Source organism: Nyctibius grandis, assembly GCF_013368605.1.
Source record: "Nyctibius grandis isolate bNycGra1 chromosome W unlocalized genomic scaffold, bNycGra1.pri SUPER_W_unloc_2, whole genome shotgun sequence".
NCBI classification, from domain to species: Eukaryota; Metazoa; Chordata; class Aves; order Nyctibiiformes; family Nyctibiidae; genus Nyctibius; species Nyctibius grandis.
The window spans coordinates 4,485,553-4,510,193 of record NW_027167473.1 but is presented as its reverse complement, the minus strand read 5'-3'; the positions used below and the strand labels follow the sequence as shown (position 1 = coordinate 4,510,193).

Sequence of the window (24,641 nt, the reverse complement as noted above, 5' to 3'; positions counted from 1 at the left end):
AACAGACTGCTCTAGCGTGGACCCCCCACAGGCCGCAGTTTCTGGCAAAAAGCCTGCTCCTGCATGGGCTCCTCTCCATTGGCCATGGTTCCTGCCAGGAGCCTGCTCCAGCTTGGGGTCTTCCATGGGCTGCAGTGTAGGTATTTGCTCCAATGTGGTGCTCGGTGGGCTGCAGGGGGACAACCTGCATCACCATAGTCTTTTCCACGGGCTGCAGGGGAATGTCTGTTCCAGCACCTGAAGCACCTCCTCCCCCTCCTTCTTCATGGACCTTGGCATCTGCAGGGTTGTTTCTCTCACATTTTTCTCACTTCTCTCCCTCACAGCTGCTGTATAGGTTTCTTTACCCTTTTAAAAAATGTTATCACAGAGGTGCCACTAGCTTTGCTGACTGGCTCAGCTTTGGCCAGTGGTGGGTCCATCTTGGAGCTGGCTGGAACTGGTTCTGTCTGACATGGGGGCAGCCCCTGGTGTTTTCTCACAGAAGCCATCCCTGTAGGCCCGCCCCCCCCCTGCCAAAAACTTGCCATGTAACCCCGATACTCTTTCCCATAGCCATGGGCAAAGGGAGCTCCTGCTACCACCTGCCCTCTCTGTGTGAGACTTACTTCAAAACAGTTTCCTATTCATGGGCCTATTGGCTAGTTCTGGTTCACATGGTCTTTTGGGGGGAATCCCTTGGGGGCTTTTTCTTATTGTCCCCATGCACATGTTGTTCTGAAGTTGTTGTTTTGTCCTGGTTTTCTTTGTTAACAGTTTTGCCTGCATCTTGAAGTGCAGTACAAAGTCCAGAAGCTGCCCCAATAATACTGCATGGTCATCCTGTTGGGCTGGGGCTGGATGTAGGAGGCCTCTCAGTCTGGCTTACAGGATTGTTCTCCTCTTTGCATGGGGTGGGGATTGCAAAGGGGCCCCTTGGTGGGCCTCCTAGGAGGGATCCATAGCCCTCAGGTATGTTCTGACTTGTTCGTGCCCTGCCCCTTATCTCCCCCTTTTGGCATTCCCCCCAATCCCAAACATGTTAGAGCTTGTTCAGCAAACTTTCAAAAGTGTGTGTGTGTGTGTATATCTCTAAACTTGCCTTTTATGTTTACTTACTTTAATTACTTTCCATTCACATTTAAACTTTATTTTTTAATAATCTTTATGGATATATATACCTGTATATAGAGTACCTATCTACCTGTGTGTGTATGTAGATATACATAGATGTAGTACATATTTTTTTATAAATAATACATAAAAGGTGCAAATATACAAGATGTATAGTGACGTGCGGAAAACAGTCTCCACAACCGGCAGGGTTGTAAAGTAGGTATGTTTATTCAGCGCTGGGCAGCACGGGGGGGTAGTCCCACCGAAATCGTGCGCGCCTTTGCGGTAATTCAGCTTGTATTTATGTGGCAAAGTGTTACATATTCATCATAATTTCAAGGACGCCTATACATATTCATGACTTTCCCCGAGAAGGTGGTCTTTATTATAATAAGTTCCTCCTGGTGGTCGTGGGCCAGGGTCTCAGGGATGAAGGCCATATGTCTTCCTCGCTGTGCACTTCTCACCTTTTCTTCTTGCACAGGCCTGGTAACATCTTGGCTCAAACAGCAAGACCAGTTCTCGATGGGTTTTGTATAACCTTAATGTTCTGCAAGTTGTTCTATTGAGATATGCTTAGGCAGTTAATTTACACATCAGGCTGATGAGATAAAGAATTAAAGAATTTCTCAACCCCTAGGACAGCTCACAGGCAAAGAATTTCTCAACCCCCAGGACAGCTCACACCCAGATCAAATAGCAAGTAAAAAAAAAAGGAAAAGGAGTTATGTCCCTTATCAATAGATACATGGAAATGTATACATTTTTATATGCGAGCACTTTGGGGTCCAAAAGAAATGGGCAGAGGATGCTCTGAGGTCACATGGGTATAGCAGTGTCAAAAATGGCAACCAGACAATCACAGGACAATAAGAAAACACTTGAATTCATGACATGGTCCAAAACAGTGGCCTTAGCATATGTAGTAGGAGTGGAGCTTCCAGGTCTGATGTAGACATACAAACAATGTTGTCCGAAAAGCGGATTCGAGCCCGGCGTGCAATTAAGCAATCTAACACGCTCAGGAGAGATACTGTATTTATTCTGCGCAGGGTGCTCGGTGGAATCATCCACAAATCAAGCACACCCATTACAAATCCCAGTACCGTTTTTATACACTAAAATTACATGAAGTCATCCTTCTATTTGCATTGCACACTTTTCATTGGTTAATATATCTAATTACAATTAACATAAAAAATGCTTCATTTTAAAACTAATACTTCTGTCAAGGTTGATTAACGTTTGACAATGGTCATTCTTTTCCATTAACCAGGCCACACATCAAAGTCCTTCTGCTTCGGGGTACTCCCTTGTTCTTTTTCTTCTGGCCAGCCTTCCCGTCTCCCTAGATGTAGATAAGGTGGTCGTGCTGGCCTTGGGTGGCTGTTTTTCTTCACGCTAGCCTCCCTAGATGTAGATAAGGACGATGTCGTCTTTCTTCAAGACGGACTAGTTATGTCTTGACAGAATGTATTCTACATACATCTTTAGGCAATTATTAAGTACAGGTGCACTAAGTAAATGTTCTACCACGAATATGAGTTTCACTACATCATCCTAACAGACTATATCCTACATACATCTTTAAGCAACTAGTAAGTACAAGCACATTATATCAACAACAATGTCTATGTAGATATAGACAAACAACGAGGCAGACACCAAGGTCAGCAAAGAAGGAGGGGGAGGAGGTGCTCCAGGCAGGTGTTTTTAGATTTGGTCTTATTTCTCACTGTCCTACTTTGTTATAATAAATTGGTAATAAATTAAATTAATTTCCCCAAGTTGTTTGTGTTTCGCCCATGATGGTAATGGGCTCTAGAATGGGTTTAGGGCTCTAGAAGGTAGGGGGGTCCAAGAGAGCTGGTCAATATTTAAGTATCACTTCCTCCAAGCTCGAGATTGGTGCATCCCTATGAGTAAGAAATCAAGCAAAGGGGGCAGGAGACCTTCATGGATGAGCAAGGAGCTTCTGGAAAAACTCAAATGGAAGAAGGAAGTCTATGGAATGCGGAAAAAGAAACGGGCCACTTGGGAGGAATATAGGAAGGCTGTCAGAGTATGCAGGGATGTGACGAGGAAGGCTAAGGCCCGCTTGGAATTAAATCTGGCAAGGGACATCAAGGACAACAAGGACTTCTTCAAGTACATCAGCAGCAAAAGGAAGACTAGGGAAAATGTGGGCCTGCTGCTGAATGAGGAGGGTGCCCTGGTGATGGAGGATACAGAGAAGGTGGAGTTACTGAATGCCGCCTTTGCCTCAGTCTTTACTGCTAAGGCCAGCCGTTCAGGAATCCCAGGCCCTGGAGGTAAGAGAGAAAGTCTGGAGAAAGGAAGACTTTCCCTTGGTTGAGCAGGATCAAGTTAGAGATAATTTAGGAACACTGGAGAACCACAAATCTATGGGCCCCTGATGGGATGCACCCATGAGTGCTGAGGGAGCTGGCAGATGTTATTGCCAAGCCATTCTCCATCATGTTTGAAAGTTCATGGAGAACAGGAGAGGTACCTGAGGACTGAAGGAAGGCCAATGTCACTCCAGTCTTCAAAAAGGGCAAGAAGGAAGACCCAGGCAACTACAGGCCGGTCAGCCTCACCTCCATCCCTGGAAAGGGGATGAAACAGCTCATCATTCTGGATGCCATGTCTAAGCAGGTGGAAGAAAAGCAGGTTATCAGGAGTAGTCAACATGGATCCACCAAGGGGAAATCATGCTTGACCAATCTGATGGCCTTCTATGATGACATGACTGGCTGGGTAGATGAGGGGAGAGCAGTGGATGGTGTCTACCTTGACTTCAGCAAGGCTTTTGACACTGTCTCCCACAACATCCTCATAGGAAAGCTCAGCAAGTGTGGGTTAGAGGAGTGGACAGTGAGGTGGACTGAGACCTGGCTGAATGGCAGAGCTCAGAGGGTTGTGATCAGCAGCACAGAGTCTAGTTGGAGGCCTGTAGCTAGTGGTGTTCCCCAGGGGTCAGTACTGGGTCCAGTCCTGTTCACCTTATTGATCAATGACCTGGATGAAGGGACAGAGTGTACCCTCAGCAAGTTCGCTGATGACACAAAACTGGGAGGGGCGGCCGATACCCCAGCAGGCTGTGCTGCCATTCAGTGAGACCTGGACAGGCTGGAGAGCTGGGCGGAGAGGAACCTCATGAAGTTCAACAAAAGCAAGTGCAGGGTCCTGCACCTAGGGAGGAATAACTCCACGCACCAGTACAGGGTGGGGGCTGATCTACTGGAGAGCAGCTCTGAAGAGAAGGACCTGGGTGTTCTGGTGGACAAGTTCACCATGAGCCAGCAATGTGCCCTTGTGGCCAGGAAGGCCAATGGTATCCTGGGGTGCATTAGGAAGAGTGTGGCCAGCAGGTCAAGGGAAGTTATCCTCCCCCTCTACACTGCCCTAGTGAGGCCACATCTGGAGTACTGTGTCCAGTTCTGGGCTCCCCAGTTCAAGAAAGACAAGGAACTACTGGAGAGAGTCCAGCGGAGGGCTACAAAGATGATCAGAGGACTGGAGCATCTCTCTTATGAGGAGAGGCTGAGGGAGCTGGGTCTGTTTAGCCTGGAGAAGACTGAGGGGGGAATCTTATCAATGCTTATAAATACCTTAGGGGTGGGTGTCAAGAGGATGGGGCCAGACTCTTCTCAGTGGTGCCCAGTGACAGGCCAAGGGGCAATGGGCACAAACCGAAACATGGGAAGTTCCATCTGAATATGAGGAAAAACTTCTTTACTGTGAGGGTGACTGTCAGCTCCTGTCCCACTCAGTAGGCTCTGGGGGGGGTTCACTTACAGATCCCTTGTGCGACAACCCAGAGTGACTCAGCCACTCTAGAGGCCTAACCAAAAGATCAATTTATTGGAGAACGTATCAAAATCACAATGAACAGGGGGTTGGCAAAAGATATCGGCAAAACATACCTTCACTACAAAACATGATAAAGAGAATCATCACAAAACCACAACCTGAACAGTAACCTCACAAACAGTAAAACCTCAATAATCAAAAGTTCTCATAACCCCTTAGTGCTGCTGGCAGTATCATCTTTAGGAGTTAGGAAAGCAGGGGAAAAAGGAATATATAGAGAGAAAGAATTGAGAAGGAGAGCAGAGATAGGAAAGATATCACCACCCCTTGGGTCCAGCAGGTATAGTCCAAAAGTATCCACAGCTATCCAAGGGTGGGGGGGGGTGCCACAAAAACCAGCAGCTTTATCTTCTGCCCTTTTTTTATAATCCCTTGCCCCGCCTCTGGGGAGGAGTCCCATCTGAGCTCACCCATGTGCAATTGTAATTTCACCTGTGGGCCAGCCTGGGCCAGCTGCTGTGGCTTACTGCTAATGGCCTTGATCACCATACCACAGCTGGCCACAAACTGAAACCAAATGTAACAGAAAAGTGATTCTATAAATTTTATCCCTGCAAAACCAGGGCAATGGGTTAAATTCATTGTTCAGCGTTTTATTTTGTACGTGTGCGTAGTAGTGATATGTCGGTAGATGTGGCATAGACATGTCTACTGACACAATAATTTTATTAAAAGACATTTATAGTGCTCTGGAGGAGGCAGGAAGCTCTGGAGGTTTTAGAAGAAACAAGGTGAGTGTGGCAGAGGTGGATGCTCCATGGCAGGCAGACTTGGTGGATAGGCAACAGTTTTCCAAACACAATGATGGTGTCAAGTGCTTCTTAACAGTGATTGATAGACACATTATCAAAGCATGCCTGGGCTGTGTGTCTAAAAGGCAAAAGGGGTTCTGAAATAACTGGGGATTTTAAAACCATTTTTAGTAGGGGGCCCATGCCTCAGAAGTTACAGACAGACTGAAGAAATAAATTTCTAAGCAAGCCTTTAAATAAGCATTTAAAACAGTATGATGTTTACCGCTTTGTTACTAGTAATGAAGTAAAAACCTCTGTTTATAGAGAGTTTTAAGAGAACGCTCAAAACAAAGATATTTTACAGCACATGACACTCTTGACTGCATTGATGTATTGTTGGAGTTTATAAAGAGCTATAGCCACAGCTTTCACGGAAGCATCAGAACCAGGCCTGTGGACGTGAACTCTTTAAACTCTGCGAGGGTTTGGAAAGATGTATATGAGGGCATATTTAAAATGAGAGAATCTGCACCTCTGCTCAGAAAGGGAGACCAGGTGGAGGTGCTCAACACAGCTCAAAATGGATGAAAAGACTTACACTGTATCCTACAACAGGGGACATAGCACAGTGGGCAGGCACGTGGCAGTGGGCAGGTGTGTGGCAGCATGGTGACCACCCGGCAAAAAGCAGTGTCCTCTGCTTCTCCTGAGCTTCTAGCACCTGGTAGAACCAATGCAGCCACACAGACAGAGCTCCTGTCAGAGCACGCGACCACCCAGGCTTCAGACTGCGGGCGGTGCGCGGGAGGATATTCCTGGAGATGAGGGGTGATAGCAAGCAAGCCTGTGGGAGGTGTGACCAGGTAGATGAACTGTGCTGCCTGGTGGCCGAGCTTAAGAAGGAGGTGGGTGGACTGAGGAGCATCCGAGAGTCTGAGAAGGAGATCAACCAATGGAGCTGTGCTCTGCCATCTCTGGTACATGCGTGCCAACTCAGCATGGCCACTACGGAGTGTACTGTGTTTTGTGCCAGGAGGAAGGCAGTGTTACGAGGGATAGGGAGGAGTGGAAGCAGGTTACTGCACGAAGCTGTAAGAGGAACCCTTCCTTACCCTCTCAGCTACCTTTACCGAATAGGTATGAGGCTCTGGGTATGGTAGACGAAGCACGTACTGAGATAGGAGGAACCTGTGCAAGCACCGTCACCAAGGTCAGATCAACCAACCCCTCGCAACAAGACCTGCGTTAAGACCAGCGCCGACAAGAAACAACGACGAGTTATGGTCATAGGTGGCTCCCTCCTGAGTGGAATGGAGGCACCCGTTTGCAGACCGGTCCCTCTTTTCAGGGAAGTTTTCTGCCTCCCAGGGGCCTGAATCAGGGATGTCACCAGACAACTGCTGAGCTTAGTACAGCTTTTGGACTATTACCCACTTTGGCTCTTTCATGTTGTCGCCATTTAAGGCTGGGCAGGCGGTTAAGCAGACAACAGATGCTCTCTATTAACCTTCTCCTTCCCCAGAGGGGAAAGGGAAAAGAGAGAGACTTACAGGTTGGAAAGTTAAAGCAATTTTAATAAACAATAACAAGGAAAAAGAGTGTAATAAATAATGAACTGTATACAAAACTGCTACTAAGCCCCCCCCGATGATGACCACGTCACCGCTGATGCTGCAGGGCAGGCTCTGGGGAGTCCCGAACCAGACACGGCAGGATGTGGGAACCGGATTCAGGAGTGAAGGCAGGAGCGCGGGCAGAGTCCTCCCTGGATGTCAGCCATAGGGGAAGAGAGCACAACCCTTGGGGTCCCCTAGTTTTAAACTGAGTATATCATGTGGGTGGGATGGAATACCCCGTTGGTCAGTTTGGGTCACCTGTCCTGTCCGCTCCTCCCCGCAGGTGCGGCACTCTACGGTCCTTTCCTCTGTGGGACAAAGACCCAACAGGGACCCTGGTTCCCACGGCAACAGGCATGTGTACTCAACTTCAGAAAAGAAACTTAACTGAAAAGTCTGTCCTAGTCCAAACCAGGACACATGTGGGTACTAATGATCACAGAATTATAGAATAGAATCATTTTGATTGGAAAGGACCTTTAAGATCACCGAGTCCAACCGTTAACCCAGCACTGCCAAGTCCACCAGTAAACCATGTCCCTAAGCACCACATATGCATGTCTTTTAAATCCCTCCAGGGATGGTGACTCCACCACTTCCCTGGGCAGCCTGTTCCAATGCTTGACCACCCTTTCGGTGAAGAAATTTTTCCTGATATCCAATCTAAACCTCCCCTGGAGCAACTTGAGGCCATTTCCTCTTGTCCTATCGCTTGTTACTTGGGAGAAGAGACTGATACCCGCCTCGCTACACCCTCCTTTCACATAGGTGTAGAGAGCGATAAGGTCTCCCCTGAGCCTCCTTTTCTCCTGACTAAACCACCCCAGTTCCCTCAGCTGCTCCTCATAAGACTTGTGCTCTAGACCCTTCACCAGCTTCGTTGCCCTTCTTTGGACTCTCTCCAGCACCTCAATGTCTTTCTTGTAGTGAGGGGCCCAAAACTGAACACAGTATTCAAGGTGCGGCCTCACCAGTGCCGAGTACAGGGGGACGATCACTTCCCTAGTCCTGCTGGCCACACTATTTCTGATACAAGCCAGGATGCTGTTGGCCGCCTTGGCCACCTGGGCACACTGCTGGCTCATGTTCAGCCGGCCATCGACCAACACTCCCAGGTCCTTTTCCCCCAGGCAGCTTTCCAGCCACTCTTCCCCCAGCCTGTAGCGGTGCGGGGGGTTGTTGTGCCCCAAGTGCAGGACCTGGCACTTATCCTTGTTGAAGCTCATACAGTTGGCCTTGACACATCGATCCAGCCTGTCCAGATCCCTCTGCAGAGCCTTCCTACCCTCCAGCAGATCAGCACTCCTGCCCAACTTGGTGTCGTCTGTGAACTTACTGAGGGTGCACTCGATCCCCTCGTCCAGAGCATTGATAAAGATATTGAAGAGAACTGGCCCCAATACTCAGCCCTGGGGAACACCACTTGTGACTGGCCGCCAACTGGATTTAACTCCATTCACCACAACTCTTTGGGCCTGGCCATCCAGCCAGTTTTTTACCCAGCAAAGCGTACGCCCATCCAAGCCATAAGCAGCCAGTGTCTCCAGGAGGATGCTGTGGGAAATGGTGTCAAAGGCTTTACTAAAGTCCAGGTAGACAACATCCACAGCCTGTCCCTCATCCAGTAAGCAGGTCACCTTGTCACAGAAGGAGATCAGGTTAGTCAAGCAGGACCTGCCTTTCATAAACCCATGCTGACTGGGCCTGATCGCCTGGTTGTCCTGTACGTGCCGCGTGATGGCACTCAAGATGATCTGCTCCATGACCTTCCCCGGTTAGCCAGGACTGCTGATAGATGGAAAGTGGCTCGGTGAGCACTTCTGCCAGCTCCCTCAGAACCCTTGGGTGGATCCCATCCGGCCCCATAGACTTGTGTGTGTCAAAGTGGTGTAGCAGGTCACTAACCATTTCCTCTTGGATTATGGGGGCTTCACTCTGCTCCCCGTCCCTGTCCTCCAGCTCAGGGGGCTGGGTGCCCAGAGAACAGTAGTCTTACTACTAAAGATTGAGGCAACGAAGGCATTAAGCACCTCAGCCTTTTCCTCAGCCTTTGTCACTATGTTCCCCCCTCGCATCCAATAAAGGATGGAGATTCTCCTTGGCCCTCCTCTTGTTGCTGATGTATTTATAGAAACATTTTTTATTGTCTTTTACGGCAGTGGCCAGATTAAGTTCTAGTTGGGCTTTGGCCCTTCTAATTTTTCTCCCTGCAAAGCCTCACGACATCCTTGTAGTCCTCCTGAGTCACCTGCCCCTTCTTCCAAAGGTCATAAACTCTCCTTTTTTTTCCTGAGTTCCAGCCAAAGCTCTCTGTTCAGCCAGGCCGGTCCTCTTCCCTGCCAGCTCGTCTTTCGGCACATGGGGACGACCTGCTCCTGCGCCTTTAAGATTTCTTTCTTGAAGAGTGTCCAGCCTTCCTGGACTCCTTTGCCCTTCAGGACTGCCTCCCAAGGGACTCTGTCAACCAGGCTCCTAAACAGGCCAAAGTCTGCCCTCTGGAAGTCCAAGGTAGCAGTTCTGCTGACCCCCCTCCTTACTTCTCCAAGAATTGAAAACTCCACCATTTCGTGATCGCTATGCCCAAGACGTCCTCCATCCATCACATCACCCACAAGTCCTTCTCTGTTCGCAAACAACAGGTCCAGCGGGGCGCCTTCCCTAGTTGGCTCCCTCACCAGCTGTGTCAGGAAGTTATCATCTCCCACACACTCCAGGAACCTCCGAGACTGTTCCCTCTCTGCTGTACTGTATGTCCAGCAGACATCCGGTAAGTTGAAGCCCCCCACGAGAACAAGGGCTAGCGATTGTGAGACTTCTCAGTTGCTGAGGCGAGCAGCTCTGGTGCTAGCACGATCCGCAGCAGAGTGCTCTAGCACGGTGCACGGGGGGCTTTCCCGAACCGGGGAAACCTCAGGTTCCTCAGGAGCAACAAGAACCTCAGATGTTGCAACAAGATGTCCAAAGTTGATCAAAAGAGATTGCGGGGCCCTGGGAAGAATGCTAAAAGGTTCAGGAGCGCAGGCAGTGTTTTCCTCAATCCTCCCAGTAATGGGGAGAGACTTTGGAAGAAGCAAGCGTGCCCAAGACATCAATACCTGGCTCCAGGACTGGTGCCTCTGCCAGAGCTTTGGTTTTTATAACCATGGAAGTGTGAGTCTTCGAGGCACAAGGTATGCTGGGGCCTGACGGGATCCACCTGTCCTGATGGGGGAAAACTTCTTTGCTCGTAAACTGGCAGGACTGATTGAGAGGGCTTTAAACTAGAATCGATGGGGGAAGAGGATACCAACAGGACAGCTGAAGGTAAGCCAAGGGTTGGCATGGCATTGCCTGAGGATGGCAATGCTAATGGGAGCATTTACGCTGCTCCAGGGAGCACAGAGGGCTTAGGAGCACACCTGAAACACTTGTACACCAACACACGGGGTATGAGAAAGAAGCAGGATGAACTGGAAGGCATTGGTCAGTTCCCAGCACTATGATGTCATTGGTATTAGTGAGACTTGGTGGAATGAGTCCCACGACTGGAGTGCTGGGATGGAGGGCTACAGGCTGTTCAGGAGGGATAGGCAGGGCAGGCGAGGCAGAGGTGTCGCACTGTATGTAAGGGAGAGGTTTGACCGTACAGCCCTTACAGTTAGTGATGATGAGGTTGAGAGCCTCTGGGTGAGGATTAGGGGGATGGAAAACAAAGCAGATGTTGTAGTGGGTGTCTACTGCCCAGCCAGGGCGATAGCACCGATGAGTTACTCTGTAGGCAATTAGGAGGAATCTCTGGATCGGTAGCCACCTGTCCTTACGGGAGATTCCAACTTCGCAGACATCAACTGGGAATACCATACTGCTGTGACAAGCAAGTCTGGGAAATTCCTGAAGTTTGTGGGAGATAACTTCTTGTCACAAGTACTCAGTGACCGACTAGGAAAGATGCCCTCCTAGGCTTGTTGTTTGTGAATAGAGAAGGACTCGTGGGAGATGTGATGGTAGGTGGCTGTCTTGGCCACAGTGATCGCAAAATAGTTGAGTTCAAAATTTTTGGTGTAGTGAGAAAAAAGGTCAGCAGAGTTGCTACCCTGGATTTCAAGGGAGCAAACTTTAAGCTACTCGGGGAGCTACTTAGCAGAGTCCCCTGGGAATTTGCCTTTGAGGGCTTCGGAGTCCAGGAGTGCCAGTCAGTCTTTAAGAACCACCTTTTAAAAGCACAGGAGCAGGCAATCCCCTTGTGTCGAAAGTCAAGCAAGCGGGGCAGAAGACCAGCTTGGCTGAACAGGGGACTCCTCGTGGAGCTCAAGAGGAAAGAGAAATTGCATGATCTCTGGAAGCAAGGTCAGGCTTCGCAGGAAGATTACAGAGTCGTAGTTCGCATATGCAGGGAGAAGGCACGAAAGGCCAAAGCTGAACTAGAGTTGAAACTGGCCAGTGTTGTGTGAGACAGCAAGAAAGGCTTTTTTAAGTACATTACTAGCAAGAGGAGGTCTAAGGAAAACATTGGACCGATACTTGTTGAAGATGGTCACGTGACAAATAGGGATGAAGAAAAAGCGGAGGCATTCAATGCCTTTTTTTTGCCTCAGTCTTTAATAATACTGATAGACCTTGGGCTGCCTGGTCCTCTAAGTTGGAGGACCACGACTGCGGGAACAGTGACTTTCCATTTGTGGACACTGAAATTGTAAGGGACCAGCTGTATCAGCGGAATGTTCACAAGTCCATGGGGCCTGATGGGATTCATCCCAGAGTACTGAAGGAGCTAGCGGATGTTACAGCAGGACCCCTCTCGATCATCTACCAAAGGCCTTGGGAGTCTGGGGAGGTCCCTGCTGACTGGAAGCTAGCCAATGTTATTCCACTTTACAAGAAGGGGGTGAGGGAAGGCCCAGGAAACTGCAGACCTGTTAGTCTAACCTCAGTTCCTGGAAAAATTATGGAGAAGATCATGCTGGGTGCTATTGAAAGGCATTTAAAGAGCAATGCAATCATCAGGCACAGTCAACATGGGGTCACAAAGGGAAAGTCCTGTCTAATTAATTTGATATCTTTCTATGATAAGGTCACCCGCCTAGTGGATGAAGGGAAGGCGGTGGATATAGTTTTTCTGGATTTTAGTAAGGCTTTTGGTACCGTCCCTCACAGCATCCTTCTGGACAAGTTGTCCAACTGTGGGTTGATCAGGTTCATGGTGCGCTGGCTGAAGAACTGCCTGAAGGGCAGGGCTCAAAGGGTTGTACTGACTGGGGCTACATCTGGATGGCGACCAGTCACCAGTGGTGTTCCTCAGGGCTCAGTTCTAGGGCCAGTTCTGTTCCATATATTTATCAATGATCTGGATGCAGGAGTTGAATGCACCATTAGCAAGTTTGCTGATGATACCAAACTGGGAGGTGCTGTTGACTCTCTCGAGGGACAAGAGGCCTTGCAGAGGGATCCAGATAGATTGGAGCATTGGGCTATGATTAACGGCATGAAATTTAACAAGAACAAGTGCCAGATTCTGCACCTGGGATGGAGTAATGCCAGGCACAAGTATAAACTGGGAGAGGAGTGGCTGGAGAGCAGCCCTGCAGAAAGGGATCTGGGGGTGCTGGTTGGCAGCAGGCTCAGTGCGAGCCAGCAGTGTGCCCTGGCAGCCAAGAGGGTGAACCACATCCTGGGGTGCATCAAACACATTATAACCGGCCGGTCAAAAGAGGTGATTATCCTGCTGTATTCAGCGTTGGTGCAGCCTCACCTCGAGAACTGTGTGCAGTTCTGGGCCCCACGATTTAAGAAGGATGTGAAGGTCCTTGAATGCATCCAGAGGAGGGCAACGAAGCTGGTGGAAGGGCTGGAAGGCATGTCCTATGAGGAGCGGCTAAGGACTCTGGGTTTGTCTAGTTTGGAGAAAAGGAGGCTGAGGGGCGACCTCATTGCTCTCTGCAGCTTCCTGAGGAGGGGAAGCGGAGAGGGAGGTGCTGATCTCTTCTGCCTGGTATCCAGTGACAGGACGCGTGGGTATGGGTCAAAGCTGCATCAGGGGAGGTTCAGACTTGACATTAGGAAGCATTTCTTTACCTAGAGGGTGGTCAAACACTGGAACAGGCTTCCTAGAGAGATGGTCGATGCTCCATGCCTGTCAGAGTTTAAGAGGCATTTGGACAATGCCCTTAATAATATGCTTTAACTTTTGGTCAGGCAGTTGGACTAGATGATTGTTGTAGGTCCCTTCCAACTATTCTATTCTATTCTATTCTATTCTATTCTATTCTATTCTATTCTAAAAAAATTGTTGAGTACCTCAGCCTTCTCCACATCAGTTGTCACCAGTTCTCCTGCCTTCTTTATCGGTGAGGGGGTACATTTTCTTTAACCTTCCTTTTCTGGCCAACGTACCTGTAGAAACCCTTTTTATTATTCTTCGCATCCCTTGCCAAATTCAGCTCCAACAGTGCCTTATCTGTCTTCGTCCCATCCCTACGCATCTGGGTAGAGTCCCTATATTCTTCCCAGGATACATGTCCCTGGTTCCACTGCCTGTGGATTTCCTTCTTACACTTCAGTTTGACCAGGAGGCCCTTACTCAGCCATGCCAGTCTCCTGCCTGCCTTGCTTGATTTCTTACACATGGGAATTGAGAGCACTTGTGCTCTAAGAAAAATGTCCTTGAAGAGCTGCCAGTTCTGTTCAGCTCCTTTGTCCCTGAGGGCAGTTTCCCAGGAGGTCCGATCCACTAGTTCCTTAAACAACTGAAAGTTTTGCTTTCCTAAAATTCAGTGTCCTGACTCTACTCTTCACCTGGCCCATATCCCTCAAGATTGTGAATTCCACCAGGGCATGATTACTGCAGGCCTGGCTGCCACCAGTCTTCACCTCTCCAATTAAATCATCTGTGTTGGTGAGCAACAGGTCCAGTAACCCTTCTCCTGTGGTCGGGCTGTCTATCACCTGGATTAAGAAATTATCCTCGACGTGCACCAAGAGTCTCCTGGACTGCTTACAGCTTGCTGTGCTGCTCTTACAGCAGATGTCAGGGTGATTGAAGTCCCCCAGCAGGATCAGGGCCTGCGACTGTGATGCTTCCCATAGTTGAAGAACGCTTCGTCCGCAGGCTCCCCTTGGTTAGGTGGTCTGTAGCAAACACCAGCCACGAGGTTTCCTTTGTTGGCTTGGCCCCTAATTTTTACCCATAAGCTCTCAACCTGTTCATCGCTGTTTTTCAAAGACAGCTCTGTGCAGTCAGTCCATTCTTTTACATAGAGGGCAACTGCCCCGCTCCTCCTTCCTTGCCTGTCCCTTCTGAACAGCTTAGAGCCATCGATTGCAGCGCTCCAGTCATGCGATTCGTCCCACCGCATTTCAGCGATAGCGATTAGATCATAGCTTTCTAGCTGCACAGTGGCTTCCAGCTCCTCCTGCTTGTTACCCATGCTGCGTGCATTGGTAGAGAGGCACTTCAAGTGGGCTACCGACCCTGTCACCTTTTTAGAGGAACATGCCCTAATTCCTTTGAGGCATTTCACAGGTGTTTCCCTCTTGGTTCCTAATACCTCAGCAGCCCCTGGCTCTTATCTGGTGCTCAGAATTCCATCCTCTTTCCCTGCTAAGTCTAGTTTAAAGCCCTCCTTAGAAGTCTGGCCAGCTTGTTGGTGAAGACCCTCTTGCCCCACTTGGTCAGGTGAATCCCTGGTGAATCGCCCAACTCTCTTTCCCACCCCCAGCCTACTGGCCTTTGGTGTTGGGGTGGGGGTTAGAGAGACAGCCTTAACATTGGTGTGTTATCAACCCTGTTCTAGCTACAAATACAAAGCACAGCACTATGAGGGCTGTTATGGGGAAAGTTAACTCCATCCCAGCCAGACCCGATTCTTGTTGCAAGTAAAAAAATCCTCTCCTGATTAGCTGTGTGCCATGCCAAGAATGGCTTTTTCTCTTCAAGCATCGTGCTGTCCACCCCATAATATTCTGGCTGTGGAAGAGGGTCTACATAACTTTGATTTTCGTCAGTGTCAAAAAAATCGGGGGGATAACCTTTGCAGCCCACAATTCCCAATGCTTGGGGAAGGCTGCTTAGTTTCATGGGTAAAAAACTGTAAAGAGTCTATTAAGTGTATACTCAGGCTGGGTACTTCTATGTACATGAGTTTACCACCTTGGGTGATTAATTGCACGTCCATTTTTCCTTTCAAAAGCTGGCTAATAACGAAGTAGCCATCATAGCCTTTGGCATTATGTGCTAGGAAAGTGTAGCCCCAAAACTCTGTGTCCATAAACAACTGAATAAAGTCCATGAGACAAGTGTCCCTCTTAAACTCCCATTCTCCTTCAGTTTTCCTTTCCACCCCTTCTTCCTCTTCATCCCAAAGGGCATCTGGAGCTGACTCAATGGCAAAAACATCGTTCAGGATACGTGTCCCGGTTTCTTGCATACATTCCATGCCATAGATAATATAGTCCTGCCCTGCTTCTGGAGTTTTGGTCACGGGCATGAAGCACTGGTGCATTATAGATCTGTTCATAGAACATTCTGCGCTTCCAGCCTTTACATTCGTGATGCTTTTCTACATAGGCCTTGCACTTCTCACAGAAAATCATAGTCAAACAATCGATTTGTTCTTTAATAGCCAGGGCTGTGAATGGATAGTGCTTCATGAAAGGATAGCTGTGTTGTATCCAAAGCAGCAGCATTGCTAGTTTCTTAGATTTTAGTTTTTAGGACATCACCTACATACTGCTGTGGCATGTGCCCTCAGATGTCTTTGCCTTCAGCAATACCAATCATGCAGTTTGTTAGTAAATTATCTTCTTGTCAGCTAATTTCACTCAGCAACATTCAAGCATTGCTTATGCCATTATCTCTATGGGTATTGCATGGTCTAATTGTTAACATCTATCTTGATTAGCATATTCGCAGTGAGTTGAGCATCTATATTTTTGTTTTGTGAGTTAACGACGATTTGGATTTTCCAAGGTAGGTTCATGCAATTGCTTGACATATTTGCACTTGTCTAAAAACATCTTGCATTGTATTTTCAGGCTTCCTATTGATATGAGTATACACGATGTGTGGTTTTTGAGATCTTAGATGCACAATTGTGGTGCATCCTCAGCTTTGGTCATAAGCTTTAAACTTATATTCAAACATGTCCAAAGCCTCAATTAGATCTGAATCTTAGGGAGAGTGCTTTACTTTGTTAATCTTAAATATTTGTCAAAATTCTCAAGTCAGAGAATTAAATTTTATGCTGAGAGTTGGCACAGAAGGAAGGAATGTCATTAAAGCACCATTGTGCTACAACACGGACCTTAGTTTTGGCAATTTTATTTGCAAATTGAAACGTTTATTAATGAACCTTTCCCTCTAGTTAACAGCATTCACTGTTAAACTGGAGACTGCTGCCCTCTTGCTTTCTGATCGGTGATAGCAACACTTTGACTTTATTAATAAACCTTGTGTATGTTCAGTTGTCTTAAGTACTCTCTAACTCTGAGGAGAAGGAACACGCCTCCACAAAATCCAATGTGAATCAAAGTGAAGACATTTATTAAGCATAAGCTGTCCCTTTTATACATTTTGTACTTTCCCTGGCTGTAAGCATGTGCATTGCTATTCGTTAATATTACTAAACATACTCTTCTTTGATGTGTTGATTGGTCACTGCTCTGCCACTGGTCCTTCCTTAATTGGCTCCATCAGTTCTTGTTTCTTCTCCTCCGTGTTCGGCTCCCACCGGCTACTCCCTCAATTCTTGTTTGCTCAGCTGCTGTTTTTCCTCATCTCTCGAAGGTCGGCTTGTTGACACTAGCTACATGAATCTTCTCACGCAGCTAGGCCTTCACTCCATACTCTCATACTTCTGGCTCATTACATGACCATTCTGCTCCAAAAACCCCTCTACAATTCCCCCTTTCTTTTCTTGAGCCAGAAAGGCCGTGTTTATTGTCCGCTGCAGGGCCCTTTGCAAGAGGGAGAATAAACACGGTAATACAAAGATGATAATACAAATCACAAACAATCCCATCAATAGCATTTTAATCAATCCGACCAGCCACCCTCCAATTCCCAAATTACCCAACCAGTCATCCAGGAACCCATGCTGTTCCCGTATTTTCTGTGTGGCATCCATGAGCTCTTTGATCTGCTTATGAATTGACCTGGAATGATCGTTCAGATCCATGCAACACATCCCATCAAACTCCTGACATCCGTGACCGTGCACTAATAATAAAAAATCTATAGCAGCTCTATTTTGTAAGGTAGCATGTCGGATACTATCTACATCATTGGCTAATGTTCCTAAAATTCTAGAAGTTTGATCAGCTCTTTTTGCAACCCAGCAAGCTAAATTTCGCAATTGTGTTAGTCCTTGTGCAGCAGCAACACCCGGTGCAAAAATAGAAGAAAGAACTACTTTGGTCCTAGACCATAGTTCTACCTCATCTTTACATTCTTTCCCTAAGGTAGTGACACTTCTTTTAATCTTGTGTAGGTTAGTGTGGTTTAATATGACCTTTCGTGTAGGCATTAGTAAGCTTAATTTACCTATGGTACACGGACCTCCCAGTTTCTTACTGGGCAGCCCTGGCCAAGCCCTATCTCCACAAATTAGGAATAAACCTTCTGGTAATTTTCTAGGCATGGCCAAATCCGGTGCTGGCTCTGTTCGACTGCGCCCTACGTTTGCACACCGGATAGATTCATTTTGCCACAATGGATTACTGGGTGTGACATTTTGTAATCTCTTTATGTCGTTCTGATAAATGTTTGATCTCTCTGTGTAATTGAAAAACACACAGGATTCTGCCTCTAAAGTTCCTAGGATGTCAAGTTCTTGGGGCTCTAAGGGACTGACAGGCAAGCTATCGTCCCATAAATCCCAATGTTCGCCACATTTCATTGCATTCTCAGAGAGGCTCTGTTTCAGCGCACTCAACCCTGCCACTATCTCCTTACTTTCAGATCTGTTTAAGGGGACCCCCACTAGAAATGTATGAAAGGGTTGTTCAGGCTGAGCTAAGGAGGCACAAAACTGCGTCTGGTTCAAGCTCCGCATCAGAGTCACCCAAACGTTGTGACTCCCCTTCCACGGTGTCGGTGGAAGGACTATCGGTTGATGACCTTTTGTCAGGTCCAGGATCCAAAGCAGGCTTAACACAGAAAAAACAACCCCTTGCTTCATCATGACTGCGCCTTTTGCTCCCTTTTCTATACCTCCCACGCAAACCTTTTTTCACACTTCCCGCAGTCAGGGCACTGGATCTCTCGAGAGGTCAGTGTTCCGAGGCAGATCCTGAGTTGGCTCCTGTAGTTCAGGTTGTTTTTGTAGCCACGGCTTCACCCACTTAGCTGGTACCCATTTGGCTCCTGTATCTGTAACGACACATGCATACCCTCGACCCAACGTTATTAATTTCATTGGACCTTCCCACACACCAGTCACCCCATTTTTTACCATCACTTTGGCTTGTTCCTGTTCTTTCTGAAAAGCCTCCATACCTCCCTTTAACCCTGCACCATGTTTTACTGCTGGAGGTACAGAGTAGTCCTGTGGCAAGCGTAAAAAGTTTAGTACATAAAGCGCTTTACACAACCTGTCAGGAGGAGATAGCCCTGGCTCTCCCCCTTTTTGTTTTTGTAAAAGGTGTTTCAGAGTTTGATTCATGCGCTCCACAATAGCTTGTCCCGTTGGTGAATGTGGGACACCTGTTACATGTGTTATACCCCACAGTTGGAAAAAGTCCTGTGTGGCACGTGCCACATAGCCTGGGCCATTGTCCGTTTTAATCGTCTGTGGAATGCCCAGGGCCGCAATAGCAGAACGCATGTGTCATTGAACGTGTTTGCTGGATTCGCCTGTTTGTGCTGTAGCCCAGGTAGCAAGGGAGAAACAGTCAACGCTCACGTGGACATATTTCAGCCGTCCAAATTCGGGGATGTGTGTTACAGCCATTTGCCATATCTCCAACGGTCCAGTACCGCGGGGGTTGACACCAGGTGCTAAACCACCCCCAAGATGTTGACAGTCTGGACAGGACTGGACTATCCCACGTGCATCTGCACTGCGTAGCCCAAACTGACGCCGCAGTACCTTAGCAGATTGATGGAAAAAGGCATGGGATCGTCGTGCTTGAGCGAAGCGATCAATTGAAGGCGCAGCCCAGGCAGGTGCGACAAGTTTGTCTGCCCGAGCATTGCCTTCAGCTAAGCCTTCCAGGAGTCCTGTGTGACTACGGATATGTGTGATGAAATATGGATGCAGTCGCTCTGTCAGCAAAAGCCATAATTCATGAAAAAGTTGGTATAGTTGTTCATTAGCTATCTCTTTGAGCAGAGCACGCTCCATCCTCTGGACAATCCCTACGACATATAAAGAGTCACATACCACATTAACAGGTGCTGTGTTCCATCGCCGGAAGACCTCCACCACAGCTCGCAATTCTAATTGTTGTGTAGATCCTTGAATGTCAGATAAAATTACATCATGCCACTTCCCATTGTCTAGCCATGTTAGTGCTGCTTTTTGAGCTTTGCCTCCAGCGTCTGTAAAAACGGTGACACCACTGACCGGACGTTCTGACCTTTTTGGTAATTCTTCCCATTGACCCAATTGCAGCACAGAGAAGTATTTGTGAGGGGGTAGATGTACCTTCAACTCACCCCTATAATCCAATAACGCAACTTGTAATGGTATGGAATTTTGTAATGCCCATTGTAGATACTCTGCAACCAGTGGAATAACCAAAAAAGCAGGTTCGACGCCTGCTGTCTCTACAACCCTCTGCCTTCCTTTCATTACAAGTTGTGCTATGGCCTCTACTTTCGTAGTGATGGTACGTTTTGGTTGCACAGGCAAAAAGATCCATTCCAGCACATGTAGAGGATCCTTGTCAGTCACCCACTGCATAATTAATGCCAGGGGGTGGCGATCGTGATTGATAACCAATACTCCAATACTGTAATCTGGGTCCCAACGGTGAGTGTATGCTGTAGTTATTTTGGTACTCAGGTGTTTCAATGCCTGCTCAGCTTCCTGTGTCAATGTGCGGGGGGCATCTGCACCGCCTCCTCCCTTTAGCAATTGCATCAAAGGTGCCAATTCAGCATTGGTGAGACCACACAGGGTTCGCACCCAATTGAGGTCTCCCAACAGTTTTTGTACATCATTTAAAGTACTGATGTTCACACGAATTTCTAGTTTTTGGGGTCTAACAGTTGTTTTGGTAATTTCCCACCCAAGGTACTTCCAGTTTTCCTCCTGTTGTACCTTTTCTGGAGCTATTTGCAATCCACCTTTTGCTAGTTCAGTCTGCAGTGTATTAATCAATTGTCTTTTATCCAATTGTTTCCCTGCTATTAGAATGTCATCCATATAATGGTATATAATCAAATTTGGAAAATTCCTTCGCACAGGAGCAAGTGCCCAGGCCACATACATTTGACACATTGTCGGTGAATTTTTCATTCCCTGTGGTAACACAACCCAATGATAGCGTTTCATAGGTGCAGCTTTGTTCACTGATGGCACCGAAAAAGCAAATTTCTGATACTCATCAGGGTGCAAAGGGATGGTGAAGAAACAATCTTTTAAGTCAATGATTAAAATGTCCCAGTCTTTAGGGATCATATTGGGGGATGGGAGCCCTGGTTGTAGGGTTCCCATATCATCCATGACCTCATTGATTTTTCGAAGGTCATGTAACAAACGCCATTTGCCACTTTTTTTCGGAATAGTAAATATTGGGGTGTTCCATGGGCTTGTTGTGGGCTCAATATGACCTTTTTCCAGTTGCTCCTGTACCAAGCTTTCAAGGTGGGCGATTTTTTCTGCAGACAGTGGCCATTGGTCAACCCAAACTGGGGTTTCTGTTTTCCAGGTTAGTTTTAGGATTGGTCGCCCTTCATCAATGGCTGCCTCTAAAAACCCTCACTGTTAGTTGCCCAACGTGCCCCTAATTGACTTAATGCATCTCTCCCCAGTAAACAAATGGGGACAGGCATCACATATGGTCTTACTGTACAGGTACTCCCATCCTGCAATTTGCAACAAATCACATTTGTACTGATTTTAGTGGTCTGTATTCCCCCGACCCCCAAAATGGGCGTAGGGGGGATCTCCAATGGCCACGAATGAGGCCACGCTGCTTGACTGATTATTGTAACGTCTGCTCCAGTATCAATCAGCATAATTACCACGCAAGTTTTCCCACCAGGTTCTTTTAGTGTTACCCGTTCTGTTGGTTTTGCCTTGCTGATATCCATTGCCAGATAAATGTCAGCCTGGCCTGTTGATCCAAAACCCCCAGCCCCTCTTATCTGATTCCCAGCTGTGGGCACAGCTGATTTAAAGGGGACCAGTTGTCCAATTTTTTCTCCTTTGGGTATATGAATTGGTGGCAGGGGGGTCCATACCATAATAGATATGACCCCTGTAAAATCGGCATCGATTATACCGGGTAAAACGAAAAGACCTTTTCGGGTCGTAGAGGATCGCCCGATAAGTAAGGCACTCAACCCGTGACCCAGTGGGCCTTTCATATCGGTGGGTATACATTGTACTTGCGGGTCTATCAGAGTCACCTCTACTGCTGTGGCAATGTCCACCCCAGCACTCCCTCTTGTGGCGGCGGCGACGCCATCCAGGCAGCCCGGGTGGAAGACCTGTTTTGTGTCATCGCGCTGGGTCTCCTCGCGCTCGCCCCCCCGTTTCCCAGCCGAGTTCCCTGCTTAGTGAATCTAGATCGGCATTCATCTGCACGGTGACCGTATTTCCGGCAGCGATTGCAGGTCCCTGCAAACTCGTGACTTTTTACTCGGCATTGAGCCTTAAGGTGTCCCGGTTTGCCACAGTTGTAACATTTTGGTCCCTGATCGCCTCTCCCTGATCGTACTAGAGGTTTCACCGCAGCCGCAAAGGCTGACGCCATGTATCCTGCTGTTTCTTCCGTTGTTCCTACGCGCTCACACGCATCCATCATTTCTGCCAGGCTAGAATTTTTGGGTAATGTCTGTAAAATGCGCTTACAAGTAGGATTAGCATTGTCGACTGCCAACGACATTAGCAACGCCTCTCGAGCTACATCGGTCAGCGATGCCCTTTCCAATGCTTCACGCAATCTTTCTAAAAATGTCATATAAGGCTCAGATGGACCTTGCCTTATTTTTGTATAGGCAGGAATTACTTTCCCATCTTCTGGGAGGGTTTTAAAAGCCTCTCGGGCTAAGGTGGCAGTAAGTGCCAAGGCTTCTGGTCTAAGTCGTGCCTGTCGTTGTGGATCACTAAACTGCCCTTCTCCCACCAGTTGGTCAAATGTTATCCCTAAAAGTGGATCATTATCTCCCCTCCCCAGGTTTTCCACCGCTGCAGCCTGTGCTGCGTCATGCCACCTCGTCCGCCACAAGAGTTCCTGCATCGGGGTTAAAATCATCGCCATCAATTGCTTAAAATCAAAAGGTGTTAAAAGTGTAGACATAAAGATACTATTTATAAATGCTTGGGTATAAGGTGCATGCAACCCATTTTGTTGTACCGCTTTCCGTGCCTCCTTAACAATCTCCCACTGTAATCCTACCCAGTGCGGTGGTTCTCTCCGATTTCCCAAAATAACTGGGAAAGCTGTGGGCAGAATCTCCCCCTCCACTAGCGCATTCTGTATAACTCCTCGCCACCGTAATCGCGGATCGTCTCCTCCCCCGTCCCCCATGACAGAGTGCATACCAACATTCCCATCCATGTTTCTCTTGAGGCTAGTCCCAGCCGCCTCAGCACCCCCCCCGGCCCCCCTGGCCCCCCCGCGTAGGCGTTCCCTTTCTTCTTCTCTCCTCTGCTCCTCCTTATGCTGTCGCTCAGTTAAGGTCTTCTGTCTTTCCAGGTCTTGTAATTTTGCTAACAATTTTTCCGCCCAAGCCACCGGATCCTTAAATTTCCCTGGACTGCCGGCAGGCGATGGGGGAGACGACGGGGGCAGAGGGGGATATTCGTATTCGGCGCGATTTGCGAGATTGGTGGCTCGCGGAGGCTTGAAGGGTGGGGGGGTGGGCTCGGGCTGATGCTCATCAACCTCCATTTCCTCCGGTTTAGGGGGCTCCCCTGTTGGTTTAGGGGGTATTTCAATTTTCTCCTGCTCTTCTGGTGGTGCGGAGGGGTTTGAAAAAACCGGTATTGGCGGCTGACCAAAAACACGAAGACCTCTCGCCCCAGGGTTAACCTCTGTTGGACGCAGAGCCGTAAAAGCCCCTGCTGCAACAGCCCTCTCTGCTTTCATTTCTTGAAGAGCAGTAAGAACAGCCCTCCATGCAGTTGCCAGTTCTATTGCCTCCTTTTCCCCACTGCTTATCGCTTCCCATAAACCCTTTCCAATATCTTCCCAAGTGTCCACCTTAAAAGCGCTCTGGGGGTCCGAAGGGAACCCATGCTCTCAACACCAAACTAACAGTCTCTGGAGCAAATGCTCATCATGTTTCACTCCTCTCTTAGAGAGGATATGTAGGAGAAGCCTTACTATCGCACTTTCTTCTTTAGAAATATTTTGGCCCATCTCCTTTTTCCCCCGGCTGCTCACCTCACTAAGTGTCCCGTTGCAACGTTCTTTTCTTTTCTTGCGAGTTGTCCTCCGTCTCGCCCCGGTCTTCAGACCTGCTGAGCCGTACTCCAGCCGGTGTACCTCCTTCTGGGCTATTCCCCGAACTTGCCGTCGATCAACGTCTCATCAGGGTCACCATCTGAGGAGAAGGAACACGCCTCCACAAAATCCAATGTGAATCAAAGTGAAGACATTTATTAAGCATAAGCTGTCCCTTTTATACATTTTGTACTTTCCCTGGCTGTAAGCATGTGCATTGCTATTCGTTAATATTACTAAACATACTCTTCTTTGATGTGTTGATTGGTCACTGCTCTGCCACTGGTCCTTCCTTAATTGGCTCCATCAGTTCTTGTTTCTTCTCCTCCGTGTTCGGCTCCCACCGGCTACTCCCTCAATTCTTGTTTGCTCAGCTGCTGTTTTTCCTCATCTCTCGAAGGTCGGCTTGTTGACACTAGCTACATGAATCTTCTCACGCAGCTAGGCCTTCACTCCATACTCTCATACTTCTGGCTCATTACATGACCATTCTGCTCCAAAAACCCCTCTACATAACTCGATCTTCCTCTACTGTGGATAATGCTTTACTCCCCCTAGACTCTGCCAGTAGACTCAGAGACCTGAGGGAAAACTTTACCAATGAAAACTGAGGCAAGGAAATTATTGAGTACCTCAGCCTTTTCCACGTCCTCATTCGCTAGGTCCCCTGCCCCACTGAGCTGGAGCCCACATTTTTTCTTAGCCTTTCTTTTACTGCCAATATACT

At 47.9% G+C, this 24,641-nt stretch overlaps 1 protein-coding gene and 1 long non-coding RNA gene across 3 annotated transcripts in view; one reads left to right on the top strand and one right to left on the bottom strand.

The window, feature by feature from the left end:
- LOC137677170 (polycomb group RING finger protein 3-like) overlaps positions 1-24,641 on the top strand; it is a 147,732-nt gene that overhangs the window by 8,400 nt on the left and 114,691 nt on the right. The window lies entirely within an intron of this gene.
- Positions 16,955-24,133, bottom strand: LOC137677180 (uncharacterized). The gene is made up of 3 exons (XR_011050232.1): positions 23,855-24,133; positions 18,520-18,665; positions 16,955-17,251 (listed from the first exon to the last, which is right to left on the bottom strand). It is a non-coding gene; the product is annotated as an uncharacterized lncRNA (long non-coding RNA).